Source organism: Lissotriton helveticus, chromosome 11 (genome assembly GCF_964261635.1).
Source record: "Lissotriton helveticus chromosome 11, aLisHel1.1, whole genome shotgun sequence".
NCBI classification, from domain to species: Eukaryota; Metazoa; Chordata; class Amphibia; order Caudata; family Salamandridae; genus Lissotriton; species Lissotriton helveticus.
The window spans coordinates 1,082,186,477-1,082,201,736 of NC_136072.1; the positions used below are offsets into that span (position 1 = coordinate 1,082,186,477).

At 42.4% G+C, this 15,260-nt stretch overlaps 7 non-coding genes across 7 annotated transcripts; all 7 read left to right on the plus strand.

The window, feature by feature from the left end:
- Nucleotides 1–912: 912 nt before the first annotated feature.
- On the plus strand, nt 913–1,052 carry LOC144793584 (U4 spliceosomal RNA). Its single transcript, XR_013603069.1, has one exon. It is a non-coding gene; the product is annotated as a U4 spliceosomal RNA (small nuclear RNA).
- Nucleotides 1,053–2,981: 1,929 nt separating this feature from the next.
- On the plus strand, nt 2,982–3,121 carry LOC144793675 (U4 spliceosomal RNA). The gene has a single exon (XR_013603152.1). It is a non-coding gene; the product is annotated as a U4 spliceosomal RNA (small nuclear RNA).
- Nucleotides 3,122–5,039: 1,918 nt separating this feature from the next.
- Nucleotides 5,040–5,179, plus strand: LOC144793582 (U4 spliceosomal RNA). Its single transcript, XR_013603067.1, has one exon. It is a non-coding gene; the product is annotated as a U4 spliceosomal RNA (small nuclear RNA).
- A 1,929-nt stretch (nt 5,180–7,108) lies between these two features.
- Nucleotides 7,109–7,248, plus strand: LOC144792995 (U4 spliceosomal RNA). Its single transcript, XR_013602670.1, has one exon. It is a non-coding gene; the product is annotated as a U4 spliceosomal RNA (small nuclear RNA).
- Nucleotides 7,249–9,170: 1,922 nt separating this feature from the next.
- LOC144793601 (U4 spliceosomal RNA) lies at nt 9,171–9,310 on the plus strand. The gene has a single exon (XR_013603084.1). It is a non-coding gene; the product is annotated as a U4 spliceosomal RNA (small nuclear RNA).
- A 1,929-nt stretch (nt 9,311–11,239) lies between these two features.
- LOC144793678 (U4 spliceosomal RNA) lies at nt 11,240–11,379 on the plus strand. The gene has a single exon (XR_013603154.1). It is a non-coding gene; the product is annotated as a U4 spliceosomal RNA (small nuclear RNA).
- Nucleotides 11,380–13,297: 1,918 nt separating this feature from the next.
- LOC144793693 (U4 spliceosomal RNA) lies at nt 13,298–13,437 on the plus strand. The gene has a single exon (XR_013603168.1). It is a non-coding gene; the product is annotated as a U4 spliceosomal RNA (small nuclear RNA).
- The last annotated feature ends 1,823 nt before the right edge of the window (nt 13,438–15,260 follow it).

The following is a 15,260-nucleotide window of genomic DNA, read 5'->3' on the forward strand; positions in this document are numbered from 1 at the left end:
AGGGTGGGCGTTCCCACGCTAAAAGCCTTCTAGAACTGACGCACTGAAATCTACAAGATTTCACTACATCACTCTACTCCTTCACTGTGTCAAAATCCCTACGCCTGCACAGACCAGGCATAAGTTATGACTCAGGGCTTTTTGCGTCACTTTCATGAGCATTTCCAGCAATGCGTCACTTTTGTGCCAACAGATGCGTCAGAATGTCTGACGCATCTGTTAATCCTTGCGCCATGGAGCGCTGTATTGTAAATACAGCACATTCATCGTGGCACAAGGACATTCAGCACTGACTCAAGGAAACTTATGCATCCATGCAGTTGCGTCAGGTCCTTGTGAATCTTCCCCTAAAATGTTTTGAAAACCAGGAAACCAGTATATTGTACCTCCTAAAGCTAAAAATGAAATGCAGCAAATGCAACTATGTAGTGCCATGAAATGGCAGACGTGCATTATGGAATATGGAAAAATGTATCTATAATTTATTTTCCTTTAAATTGATTGCCGTTCCTTCTCTAGTAAACATTTGAAGACAGTGGGACCTATGAGGATGCTATTATGAATTTGTGCTTCTTATATTTTCCACAACCCATGGTTAGCAGCCTAGATCTCATCTTTGTGTGAAGGTATATCTGCCTGAGCATCAAATCCATAACTTGGGAGGGTGCTGCTTACCTGTACAGCTATTTAGCATACAATTTCCCATAATTCTCTGCGTGTGGCTATCGACGGTTTGAGGCAGAGAGCTGATAGAAATTAGTAAAACAACACCATTATATGTCTTACATTGCCTATCAGAAGCAGTGGAGGAGTAGTTATGCATAAACAGATAACATCTTTGGAAAAGGAATCATGTTCTTTGTAACATGAGGTACTAGGGCAAGTGTGCATGAAATTCACACTAAATTGTTTAGCTTTGCGCAGTGGCAGTATCGTAGCCAATGAGGTTTAACCGAGGCACGATTATTGCTTATTGAAAACTTTACCCAAAACCCCGTCATGGAGACTTGAAATATAGTCGTAATGGCAATTTTTGACAGTCTCTTCGGAGACTGGAGAATATGTAATTAAAAAATAAGATAGTTTATTTTGCAATGCAATTTACTTGCAGGTTTGTGATCTGTGACAAGGACAAAACGATGACTCTATTTGGCTTCAGTTTACTCTTTACGTTCTCTTTTGTTTTCTCAGCTTTTTAAATACAGCAGTAATTTAGGGATTTATTTTCCTTGATGAGTTTTCGTTATTCTTTTATTTCTTCCCCTTTGTTCTCATCTTTGCTCCACGGATTCGCTTGGGTCAGTGATGGGCAGAGGACGGGCTTTGTTTCTGCTCTCTGAGGTGACTCGCAGTCCGGCGCAGGGCTGGGCTCTTCCGAGGTCTCATCTCCCATTCAAATGTGCACTAACCGCCCAGAAAGTTTTTTTCTGGGAGCGAAGGCATTTGTTATCAGTAGGAAAATGTGGAGAGGGTTCATACAGATTGTATGGAGTGTTTGAAACAGAACAAGAACTGACAAAGCTCTTGTTTTTGCCGTTTGACATTATGTAAAGTTTATTTCTAATGCTCTTTGTGGCACTGAGTAATTGATGTTACCCAGCTCTATGACAGGGGCATAGCTTCTGTTGGTGCAGCAGGTGCAGTTGCACTGGCGCCCACAGACCTGCGGGACCCACTGAACCCTGATTATTGCGGTATTTTATATTCCAAACTTCAACAAGGGGGCCTATTTTCTTCCTTGCTCTAGGGCCCATTTTTTCACCTGAGAGCCTTGAAAGACTGCATGGATCCTCTCTGATTTGAATTGGTGACAATGAGGTCAGGCAAAGAGCTCTTGTGTGGCTGCATCAGCCCAACTGGGCTACCAGATCTGGCACATTTGTATGCTGCATGCAGACGGAGACACACAACGTACACACAGCCATATATAGGGCAAGTATAAAAATCTGTATTGTGACGCAGCTGCGGCGTAAATGTTGTGGCCCATTTACAATGTGACGCATCTAGGGAGATGTGTCACATTGTAAAGTCCCGCATCACATTATACCTGCGTCAGGTATAATGAATGCAGGGTGGGCGTTCCCACGCTAAAAGCCTTCTAGAACTGACGCACTGAAATCTACAAGATTTCACTACATCACTCTACTCCTTCACTGTGTCAAAATCCCTACGCCTGCACAGACCAGGCATAAGTTATGACTCAGGGCTTTTTGCGTCACTTTCATGAGCATTTCCAGCAATGCGTCACTTTTGTGCCAACAGATGCGTCAGAATTTCTGACGCATCTGTTAATCCTTGCGCCATGGAGCGCTGTATTGTAAATACAGCACATTCATCGTGGCACAAGGACATTCAGCACTGACTCAAGGAAACTTATGCATCCATGCAGTTGCGTCAGGTCCTTGTGAATCTTCCCCTAAAATGTTTTGAAAACCAGGAAACCAGTATATTGTACCTCCTAAAGCTAAAAATGAAATGCAGCAAATGCAACTATGTAGTGCCATGAAATGGCAGACGTGCATTATGGAATATGGAAAAATGTATCTATAATTTATTTTCCTTTAAATTGATTGCCGTTCCTTCTCTAGTAAACATTTGAAGACAGTGGGACCTATGAGGATGCTATTATGAATTTGTGCTTCTTACATTTTCCACAACCCATGGTTAGCAGCCTAGATCTCATCTTTGTGTGAAGGTATATCTGCCTGAGCATCAAATCCATAACTTGGGAGGGTGCTGCTTACCTGGACAGCTATTTAGCATACAATTTCCCATAATTCTCTGCGTGTGGCTATCGACTGTTTGGGGCAGAGAGCTGATAGAAATTAGTAAAACAACACCATTATATGTCTTACATTGCCTATCAGAAGCAGTGGAGGAGTAGTTATGCATAAACAGATAACATCTTTTGAAATAGAATCATGTTCTTTGTAACATGAGGTACTAGGGCAAGTGTGCATGAAATTCACACTAAATTGTTTAGCTTTGCGCAGTGGCAGTATCGTAGCCAATGAGGTTTAACCGAGGCGCGATTATTGCTTATTGAAAACTTTACCCAATACCACGTCATGGAGACTTGAAATATAGTCGAAATGGCAATTTTTGACAGTCTCTTCGGAGACTGGAGAATATGTAATTAAAAAATAAGATAGTTTATTTTGCAATGCAGATTTGTGATCTGTGACAAGGACAAAACGGTGACTCTATTTGGCTTCAGTTTACTCTTTACGTTCTCTTTTGTTTTCTCAGCTTTTTAAATACAGCAGTAATATAGGGATTTATTTTCCTTGATGAGTTTTCGTAATTCTTTTATTTCTTCCTCTTTGTTCTCATCTTTGCTCCACAGATTCGCTTGGGTCAGTGATGGGCAGAGGACGGGCTTTGTTTCTGCTCTCTGAGGTGACTCGCAGTCCGGCGCAGGGCTGGGCTCTTCCGAGGTCTCATCTCCCATTCAAATGTGCACTAACCGCCCAGAAAGTTTTTTTCTGGGAGCGAAGGCGTTTGTTATCAGTAGGAAAATGTGGAGAGGGTTCATACAGATTGTATGGAGTGTTTGAAACAGAACAAGAACTGACAAAGCTCTTGTTTTTGCCGTTTGACATTATGTAAAGTTTATTTCTAATGCTCTTTGTGGCACTGAGTAATTGATGTTACCCAGCTCTATGACAGGGGCCTAGCTTCTGTTGGTGCAGCAGGTGCAGTTTCACTGGCGCCCACAGACCTGCGGGACCCACTGAACGCTGATTATTGCGGTATTTTATATTCCAAACTTCAACAAGGGGGCCTATTTACTTCCTTGCTCTAGGGCCCATTTTTTCACCTGAGAGACTTGAAACACTGCATGGATCCTCTCTGATTTGAATTGGTGACAATGAGGTCAGGCAAAGAGCTCTTGTGTGGCTGCATCAGCACAACTGGGCTACCAGATCTGGCACATTTGTATGCTGCATGCAGACGGAGACACACAACGTACACACAGCCATATATAGGGCAAGTATAAAAATCTGTATTGTGACGCAGCTGCGGCGTAAATGTTGTGGCCCATTTACAATGTGACGCATCTAGGGAGATGTGTCACATTGTAAAGTCCCGCATCACATTATACCTGCGTCAGGTATAATGTATGCAGGGTGGGCGTTCCCACGCTAAAAGCCTTCTAGAACTGACGCACTGAAATCTACAAGATTTCACTACATCACTCTACGCCTTCACTGTGTCAAAATCCCTACGCCTGCACAGACCAGGCATAAGTTATGACTCAGGGCTTTTTGCGTCACTTTCATGAGCATTTCCAGCAATGCGTCACTTTCGTGCCAACAGATGCGTCAGAATTTCTGACGCATCTGTTAATCCTTGCGCCATGGAGCGCTGTATTGTAAATGCAGCACATTCATCGTGGCACAAGGACATTCAGCACTGACTCAAGGAAACTTATGCATCCATGCAGTTGCGTCAGGTCCTTGTGAATCTTCCCCTAAAATGTTTTGAAAACCAGGAAACCAGTATATTGTACCTCCTAAAGCTAAAAATGAATTGCAGCAAATGCAACTATGTAGTGCCATGAAATGGCAGACGTGCATTATGGAATATGGAAAAATGTATCTATAATTTATTTTCCTTTAAATTGATTGCCGTTCCTTCTCTAGTAAACATTTGAAGACAGTGGGACCTATGAGGATGCTATTATGAATTTGTGCTTCTTATATTTTCCACAACCCATGGTTAGCAGCCTAGATCTCATCTTTGTGTGAAGGTATATCTGCCTGAGCATCAAATCCATAACTTGGGAGGGTGCTGCTTACCTGGACAGCTATTTAGCATACAATTTCCCATAATTCTCTGCGTGTGGCTATCGACTGTTTGGGGCAGAGAGCTGATAGAAATTAGTAAAACAACACCATTATATGTCTTACATTGCCTATCAGAAGCAATGGAGGAGTAGTTATGCATAAACAGATAACATCTTTTGAAAAGGAATCATGTTCTTTGTAACATGAGGTACAAGGGCAAGTGTGCATGAAATTCACACTAAATTGTTTAGCTTTGCGCAGTGGCAGTATCGTAGCCAATGAGGTTTAACCGAGGCGCGATTATTGCTTATTGAAAACTTTACCCAATACCCCGTCATGGAGACTTGAAATCTAGTCGAAATGGCAATTTTTGACAGTCTCTTCGGAGACTGGAGAATATGTAATTAAAAAATAAGATAGTTTATTTTGCAATGCAATTTACTTGCAGATTTGTGATCTGTGACAAGGACAAAACGGTGACTCTATTTGGCTTCAGTTTACTCTTTACGTTCTCTTTTGTTTTCTCAGCTTTTTAAATACAGCAGTAATATAGGGATTTATTTTCCTTGATGAGTTTTCGTAATTCTTTTATTTCTTCCTCTTTGTTCTCATCTTTGCTCCACAGATTCGCTTGGGTCAGTGATGGGCAGAGGACGGGCTTTGTTTCTGCTCTCTGAGGTGACTTGCAGTCCGGCGCAGGGCTGGGCTCTTCCGAGGTCTCATCTCCCATTCAAATGTGCACTAACCGCCCAGAAAGTTTTTTTCTGGGAGCGAAGGCGTTTGTTATCAGTAGGAAAATGTGTAGAGGGTTCATACAGATTGTATGGAGTGTTTGAAACAGAACAAGAACTGACAAAGCTCTTGTTTTTGCCGTTTGACATTATGTAAAGTTTATTTCTAATGCTCTTTGTGGCACTGAGTAATTGATGTTACCCAGCTCTATGACAGGGGCCTAGCTTCTGTTGGTGCAGCAGGTGCAGTTTCACTGGCGCCCACAGACCTGCGGGACCCACTGAACGCTGATTATTGCGGTATTTTATATTCCAAACTTCAACAAGGGGGCCTATTTACTTCCTTGCTCTAGGGCCCATTTTTTCACCTGAGAGACTTGAAACACTGCATGGATCCTCTCTGATTTGAATTGGTGACAATGAGGTCAGGCAAAGAGCTCTTGTGTGGCTGCATCAGCACAACTGATCGACCAGATCTGGCACATTTGTATGCTGCATGCAGACGGAGACACACAACGTACACACAGCCATATATAGGGCAAGTATAAAAATCTGTATTGTGACGCAGCTGCGGCGTAAATGTTGTGGCCCATTTACAATGTGACGCATCTAGGGAGATGTGTCACATTGTAAAGTCCCGCATCACATTATACCTGCGTCAGGTATAATGTATGCAGGGTGGGCGTTCCCACGCTAAAAGCCTTCTAGAACTGACGCACTGAAATCTACAAGATTTCACTACATCACTCTACGCCTTCACTGTGTCAAAATCCCTACGCCTGCACAGACCAGGCATAAGTTATGACTCAGGGCTTTTTGCGTCACTTTCATGAGCATTTCCAGCAATGCGTCACTTTCGTGCCAACAGATGCGTCAGAATTTCTGACGCATCTGTTAATCCTTGCACCATGGAGCGCTGTATTGTAAATACAGCACATTCATCGTGGCACAAGGACATTCAGCACTGACTCAAGGAAACTTATGCATCCATGCAGTTGCGTCAGGTCCTTGTGAATCTTACCCTAAAATGTTTTGAAAACCAGGAAACCAGTATATTGTACCTCCTAAAGCTAAAAATGAAATGCAGCAAATGCAACTATGTAGTGCCATGAAATGGCAGACGTGCATTATGGAATATGGAAAAATTTATCTATAATTTATTTTCCTTTATATTGATTGCCGTTCCTTCTCTAGTAAACATTTGAAGACAGTGGGACCTATGAGGATGCTATTATGAATTTGTGCTTCTTATATTTTCCACAACCCATGGTTAGCAGCCTAGATCTCATCTTTGTGTGAAGGTATATCTGCCTGAGCATCAAATCCATAACTTGGGAGGGTGCTGCTTACCTGTACAGCTATTTAGCATACAATTTCCCATAATTCTCTGCGTGTGGCTATCGACGGTTTGAGGCAGAGAGCTGATAGAAATTAGTAAAACAACACCATTATATGTCTTACATTGCCTATCAGAAGCAGTGGAGGAGTAGTTATGCATAAACAGATAACATCTTTGGAAAAGGAATCATGTTCTTTGTAACATGAGGTACTAGGGCAAGTGTGCATGAAATTCACACTAAATTGTTTAGCTTTGCGCAGTGGCAGTATCGTAGCCAATGAGGTTTAACCGATGCGCGATTATTGCTTATTGAAAACTTTACCCAATACCCAGTCATGGAGACTTGAAATATAGTCGAAATGGCAATTTTTGACAGTCTCTTCGGAGACTGGAGAATATGTAATTAAAAAATAAGATAGTTTATTTTGCAATGCAATTTACTTGCAGGTTTGTGATCTGTGACAAGGACAAAACGGTGACTCTATTTGGCTTCAGTTTACTCTTTACGTTCTCTTTTGTTTTCTCAGCTTTTTAAATACAGCAGTAATTTAGGGATTTATTTTCCTTGATGAGTTTTCGTTATTCTTTTATTTCTTCCCCTTTGTTCTCATCTTTGCTCCACGGATTCGCTTGGGTCAGTGATGGGCAGAGGACGGGCTTTGTTTCTGCTCTCTGAGGTGACTCGCAGTCCGGCGCAGGGCTGGGCTCTTCCGAGGTCTCATCTCCCATTCAAATGTGCACTAACCGCCCAGAAAGTTTTTTTCTGGGAGCGAAGGCATTTGTTATCAGTAGGAAAATGTGGAGAGGGTTCATACAGATTGTATGGTGTGTTTGAAACAGAACAAGAACTGACAAAGCTCTTGTTTTTGCCGTTTGACATTATGTAAAGTTTATTTCTAATGCTCTTTGTGGCACTGAGTAATTGATGTTACCCAGCTCTATGACAGGGGCGTAGCTTCTGTTGGTGCAGCAGGTGCAGTTGCACTGGCGCCCACAGACCTGCGGGACCCACTGAACCCTGATTATTGCGGTATTTTATATTCCAAACTTCAACAAGGGGGCCTATTTTCTTCCTTGCTCTAGGGCCCATTTTTTCACCTGAGAGCCTTGAAAGACTGCATGGATCCTCTCTGATTTGAATAGGTGACAATGAGGTCAGGCAAAGAGCTCTTGTGTGGCTGCATCAGCCCAACTGGGCTACCAGATCTGGCACATTTGTATGCTGCATGCAGACGGAGACACACAACGTACACACAGCCATATATAGGGCAAGTATAAAAATCTGTATTGTGACGCAGCTGCGGCGTAAATGTTGTGGCCCATTTACAATGTGACGCATCTAGGGAGATGTGTCACATTGTAAAGTCCCGCATCACATTATACCTGCGTCAGGTATAATGAATGCAGGGTGGGCGTTCCCACGCTAAAAGCCTTCTAGAACTGACGCACTGAAATCTACAAGATTTCACTACATCACTCTACTCCTTCACTGTGTCAAAATCCCTACGCCTGCACAGACCAGGCATAAGTTATGACTCAGGGCTTTTTGCGTCACTTTCATGAGCATTTCCAGCAATGCGTCACTTTTGTGCCAACAGATGCGTCAGAATTTCTGACGCATCTGTTAATCCTTGCGCCATGGAGCGCTGTATTGTAAATACAGCACATTCATCGTGGCACAAGGACATTCAGCACTGACTCAAGGAAACTTATGCATCCATGCAGTTGCGTCAGGTCCTTGTGAATCTTCCCCTAAAATGTTTTGAAAACCAGGAAACCAGTATATTGTACCTCCTAAAGCTAAAAATGAAATGCAGCAAATGCAACTATGTAGTGCCATGAAATGGCAGACGTGCATTATGGAATATGGAAAAATGTATCTATAATTTATTTTCCTTTAAATTGATTGCCGTTCCTTCTCTAGTAAACATTTGAAGACAGTGGGACCTATGAGGATGCTATTATGAATTTGTGCTTCTTATATTTTCCACAACCCATGGTTAGCAGCCTAGATCTCATCTTTGTGTGAAGGTATATCTGCCTGAGCATCAAATCCATAACTTGGGAGGGTGCTGCTTACCTGTACAGCTATTTAGCATACAATTTCCCATAATTCTCTGCGTGTGGCTATCGACGGTTTGAGGCAGAGAGCTGATAGAAATTAGTAAAACAACACCATTATATGTCTTACATTGCCTATCAGAAGCAGTGGAGGAGTAGTTATGCATAAACAGATAACATCTTTGGAAAAGGAATCATGTTCTTTGAGTTACAAGGGCAAGTGTGCATGAAATTCACACTAAATTGTTTAGCTTTGCGCAGTGGCAGTATCGTAGCCAATGAGGTTTAACCGAGGCGCGATTATTGCTTATTGAAAACTTTACCCAATACCCCGTCATGGAGACTTGAAATATAGTCGAAATGGCAATTTTTGACAGTCTCTTCGGAGAGTGGAGAATATGTAATTAAAAAATAAGATAGTTTATTTTGCAATGCAATTTACTTGCAGGTTTGTGATCTGTGACAAGGACAAAACGGTGACTCTATTTGGCTTCAGTTTACTCTTTACGTTCTCTTTTGTTTTCTCAGCTTTTTAAATACAGCAGTAATTTAGGGATTTATTTTCCTTGATGAGTTTTCGTTATTCTTTTATTTCTTCCCCTTTGTTCTCATCTTTGCTCCACGGATTCGCTTGGGTCAGTGATGGGCAGAGGACGGGCTTTGTTTCTGCTCTCTGAGGTGACTCGCAGTCCGGCGCAGGGCTGGGCTCTTCCGAGGTCTCATCTCCCATTCAAATGTGCACTAACCGCCCAGAAAGTTTTTTTCTGGGAGCGAAGGCATTTGTTATCAGTAGGAAAATGTGGAGAGGGTTCATACACATTGTATGGAGTGTTTGAAACAGAACAAGAACTGACAAAGCTCTTGTTTTTGCCGTTTGACATTATGTAAAGTTTATTTCTAATGCTCTTTGTGGCACTGAGTAATTGATGTTACCCAGCTCTATGACAGGGGCGTAGCTTCTGTTGGTGCAGCAGGTGCAGTTGCACTGGCGCCCACAGACCTGCGGGACCCACTGAACCCTGATTATTGCGGTATTTTATATTCCAAACTTCAACAAGGGGGCCTATTTTCTTCCTTGCTCTAGGGCCCATTTTTTCACCTGAGAGCCTTGAAAGACTGCATGGATCCTCTCTGATTTGAATTGGTGACAATGAGGTCAGGCAAAGAGCTCTTGTGTGGCTGCATCAGCCCAACTGGGCTACCAGATCTGGCACATTTGTATGCTGCATGCAGACGGAGACACACAACGTACACACAGCCATGTATAGGGCAAGTATAAAAATCTGTATTGTGACGCAGCTGCGGCGTAAATGTTGTGGCCCATTTACAATGTGACGCATCTAGGGAGATGTGTCACATTGTAAAGTCCCGCATCACATTATACCTGCGTCAGGTATAATGAATGCAGGGTGGGCGTTCCCACGCTAAAAGCCTTCTAGAACTGACGCACTGAAATCTACAAGATTTCACTACATCACTCTACTCCTTCACTGTGTCAAAATCCCTACGCCTGCACAGACCAGGCATAAGTTATGACTCAGGGCTTTTTGCGTCACTTTCATGAGCATTTCCAGCAATGCGTCACTTTTGTGCCAACAGATGCGTCAGAATTTCTGACGCATCTGTTAATCCTTGCGCCATGGAGCGCTGTATTGTAAATACAGCACATTCATCGTGGCACAAGGACATTCAGCACTGACTCAAGGAAACTTATGCATCCATGCAGTTGCGTCAGGTCCTTGTGAATCTTCCCCTAAAATGTTTTGAAAACCAGGAAACCAGTATATTGTACCTCCTAAAGCTAAAAATGAAATGCAGCAAATGCAACTATGTAGTGCCATGAAATGGCAGACGTGCATTATGGAATATGGAAAAATGTATCTATAATTTATTTTCCTTTAAATTGATTGCCGTTCCTTCTCTAGTAAACATTTGAAGACAGTGGGACCTATGAGGATGCTATTATGAATTTGTGCTTCTTATATTTTCCACAACCCATGGTTAGCAGCCTAGATCTCATCTTTGTGTGAAGGTATATCTGCCTGAGCATCAAATCCATAACTTGGGAGGGTGCTGCTTACCTGGACAGCTATTTAGCATACAATTTCCCATAATTCTCTGCGTGTGGCTATCGACTGTTTGGGGCAGAGAGCTGATAGAAATTAGTAAAACAACACCATTATATGTCTTACATTGCCTATCAGAAGCAGTGGAGGAGTAGTTATGCATAAACAGATAACATCTTTTGAAATAGAATCATGTTCTTTGTAACATGAGGTACTAGGGCAAGTGTGCATGAAATTCACACTAAATTGTTTAGCTTTGCGCAGTGGCAGTATCGTAGCCAATGAGGTTTAACCGAGGCGCGATTATTGCTTATTGAAAACTTTACCCAATACCACGTCATGGAGACTTGAAATATAGTCGAAATGGCAATTTTTGACAGTCTCTTCGGAGACTGGAGAATATGTAATTAAAAAATAAGATAGTTTATTTTGCAATGCAGATTTGTGATCTGTGACAAGGACAAAACGGTGACTCTATTTGGCTTCAGTTTACTCTTTACGTTCTCTTTTGTTTTCTCAGCTTTTTAAATACAGCAGTAATATAGGGATTTATTTTCCTTGATGAGTTTTCGTAATTCTTTTATTTCTTCCTCTTTGTTCTCATCTTTGCTCCACAGATTCGCTTGGGTCAGTGATGGGCAGAGGACGGGCTTTGTTTCTGCTCTCTGAGGTGACTCGCAGTCCGGCGCAGGGCTGGGCTCTTCCGAGGTCTCATCTCCCATTCAAATGTGCACTAACCGCCCAGAAAGTTTTTTTCTGGGAGCGAAGGCGTTTGTTATCAGTAGGAAAATGTGGAGAGGGTTCATACAGATTGTATGGAGTGTTTGAAACAGAACAAGAACTGACAAAGCTCTTGTTTTTGCCGTTTGACATTATGTAAAGTTTATTTCTAATGCTCTTTGTGGCACTGAGTAATTGATGTTACCCAGCTCTATGACAGGGGCCTAGCTTCTGTTGGTGCAGCAGGTGCAGTTTCACTGGCGCCCACAGACCTGCGGGACCCACTAAACGCTGATTATTGCGGTATTTTATATTCCAAACTTCAACAAGGGGGCCTATTTTCTTCCTTGCTCTAGGGCCCATTTTTTCACCTGAGAGCCTTGAAAGACTGCATGGATCCTCTCTGATTTGAATTGGTGACAATGAGGTCAGGCAAAGAGCTCTTGTGTGGCTGCATCAGCCCAACTGGGCTACCAGATCTGGCACATTTGTATTCTGCATGCAGACGGAGACACACAACGTACACACAGCCTTATATAGGGCAAGTATAAAAATCTGTATTGTGACGCAGCTGCGGCGTAAATGTTGCGGCCCATTTACAATGTGACGCATCTAGGGAGATGTGTCACATTGTAAAGTCCCGCATCACATTATACCTGCGTGAGGTATAATGTATGCAGGGTGGGCGTTCCCACGCTAAAAGCCTTCTAGAACTGACGCACTGAAATCTACAGGATTTCACTACATCACTCTACGCCTTCACTGTGTCAAAATCCCTACGCCTGCACAGACCAGGCATAAGTTATGACTCAGGGCTTTTTGCGTCACTTTCATGAGCATTTCCAGCAATGCGTCACTTTTGTGCCAACAGGTGCGTCAGAATTTCTGACGCATCTGTTAATCCTTGCGCCATGGAGCGCTGTATTGTAAATACAGCACATTCATCGTGGCACAAGGACATTCAGCACTGACTCAAGGAAACTTATGCATCCATGCAGTTGCGTCAGGTCCTTGTGAATCTTCCCCTAAAATGTTTTGAAAACCAGGAAACCAGTATATTGTACCTCCTAAAGCTAAAAATGAAATGCAGCAAATGCAACTATGTAGTGCCATGAAATGGCAGACGTGCATTATGGAATATGGAAAAATGTATCTATAATTTATTTTCCTTTAAATTGATTGCCGTTCCTTCTCTAGTAAACATTTGAAGACAGTGGGACCTATGAGGATGCTATTATGAATTTGTGCTTCTTATATTTTCCACAACCCATGGTTAGCAGCCTAGATCTCATCTTTGTGTGAAGGTATATCTGCCTGAGCATCAAATCCATAACTTGGGAGGGTGCTGCTTACCTGGACAGCTATTTAGCATACCATTTCCCATAATTCTCTGCGTGTGGCTATCGACTGTTTGGGGCAGAGAGCTGATAGAAATTAGTAAAACAACACCATTATATGTCTTACATTGCCTATCAGAAGCAGTGGAGGAGTAGTTATGCATAAACAGATAACATCTTTTGAAAAGGAATCATGTTCTTTGTAACATGAGGTACAAGTGCAAGTGTGCATGAAATTCACACTAAATTTTTTAGCTTTGCGCAGTGGCAGTATCGTAGCCAATGAGGTTTAACCGAGGCGCGATTATTGCTTATTGAAAACTTTACCCAATACCTCGTCATGGAGACTTGAAATATAGTCAAAATGGCAATTTTTGACAGTCTCTTCGGAGACTGGAGAATATGTAATTAAAAAATAAGATAGTTTATTTTGCAATGCAATTTACTTGCAGATTTGTGATCTGTGACAAGGACAAAACGGTGACTCTATTTGGCTTCAGTTTACTCTTTACGTTCTCTTTTGTTTTCTCAGCTTTTTAAATACAGCAGTAATTTAGGGATTTATTTTCCTTGATGAGTTTTTGTTATTCTTTAATTTCTTCCCTTTTGTTCTCATCTTTGCTCCACGGATTCGCTTGGGTCAGTGATGGGCAGAGGACGGGCTTTGTTTCTGCTCTCTGAGGTGACTCGCCGTCCGGCGCAGGGCTGGGCTCTTCCGAGGTCTCATCTCCCATTCAAATGTGCACTAACCGCCCAGAAAGTTTTTTTCTGGGAGCGAAGGCGTTTGTTATCAGTAGGAAAATGTGTAGAGGGTTCATACAGATTGTATGGAGTGTTTGAAACAGAACAAGAACTGACAAAGCTCTTGTTTTTGCCGTTTGACATTATGTAAAGTTTATTTCTAATGCTCTTTGTGGCACTGAGTAATTGATGTTACCCAGCTCTATGACAGGGGCCTAGCTTCTGTTGGTGCAGCAGGTGCAGTTTCACTGGCGCCCACAGACCTGCGGGACCCACTGAACGCTGATTATTGCGGTATTTTATATTCCAAACTTCAACAAGGGGGCCTATTTACTTCCTTGCTCTACGGCCCATTTTTTCACCTGAGAGACTTGAAACACTGCATGGATCCTCTCTGATTTGAATTGGTGACAATGAGGTCAGGCAAAGAGCTCTTGTGTGGCTGCATCAGCACAACTGATCGACCAGATCTGGCACATTTGTATGCTGCATGCAGACGGAGACACACAACGTACACACAGCCATATATAGGGCAAGTATAAAAATCTGTATTGTGACGCAGCTGCGGCGTAAATGTTGTGGCCCATTTACAATGTGACGCATCTAGGGAGATGTGTCACATTGTAAAGTCCCGCATCACATTATACCTGCGTCAGGTATAATGTATGCAGGGTGGGCGTTCCCACGCTAAAAGCCTTCTAGAACTGACGCACTGAAATCTACAAGATTTCACTACATCACTCTACGCCTTCACTGTGTCAAAATCCCTACGCCTGCACAGACCAGGCATAAGTTATGACTCAGGGCTTTTTGCGTCACTTTCATGAGCATTTCCAGCAATGCGTCACTTTCGTGCCAACAGATGCGTCAGAATTTCTGACGCATCTGTTAATCCTTGCGCCATGGAGCGCTGTATTGTAAATACAGCACATTCATCGTGGCACAAGGACATTCAGCACTGACTCAAGGAAACTTATGCATCCATGCAGTTGCGTCAGGTCCTTGTGAATCTTACCCTAAAATGTTTTGAAAACCAGGAAACCAGTATATTGTACCTCCTAAAGCTAAAAATGAAATGCAGCAAATGCAACTATGTAGTGCCATGAAATGGCAGACGTGCATTATGGAATATGGAAAAATTTATCTATAATTTATTTTCCTTTAAATTGATTGCCGTTCCTTCTCTAGTAAACATTTGAAGACAGTGGGACCTATGAGGATGCTATTATGAATTTGTGCTTCTTATATTTTCCACAACCCATGGTTAGCAGCCTAGATCTCATCTTTGTGTGAAGGTATATCTGCCTGAGCATCAAATCCATAACTTGGGAGGGTGCTGCTTACCTGTACAGCTATTTAGCATACAATTTCCCATAATTCTCTGCGTGTGGCTATCGACGGTTTGAGGCAGAGAGCTGATAGAAATTAGTAAAACAACACCATTATATGTCTTACATTGCCTATCAGAAGCAGTG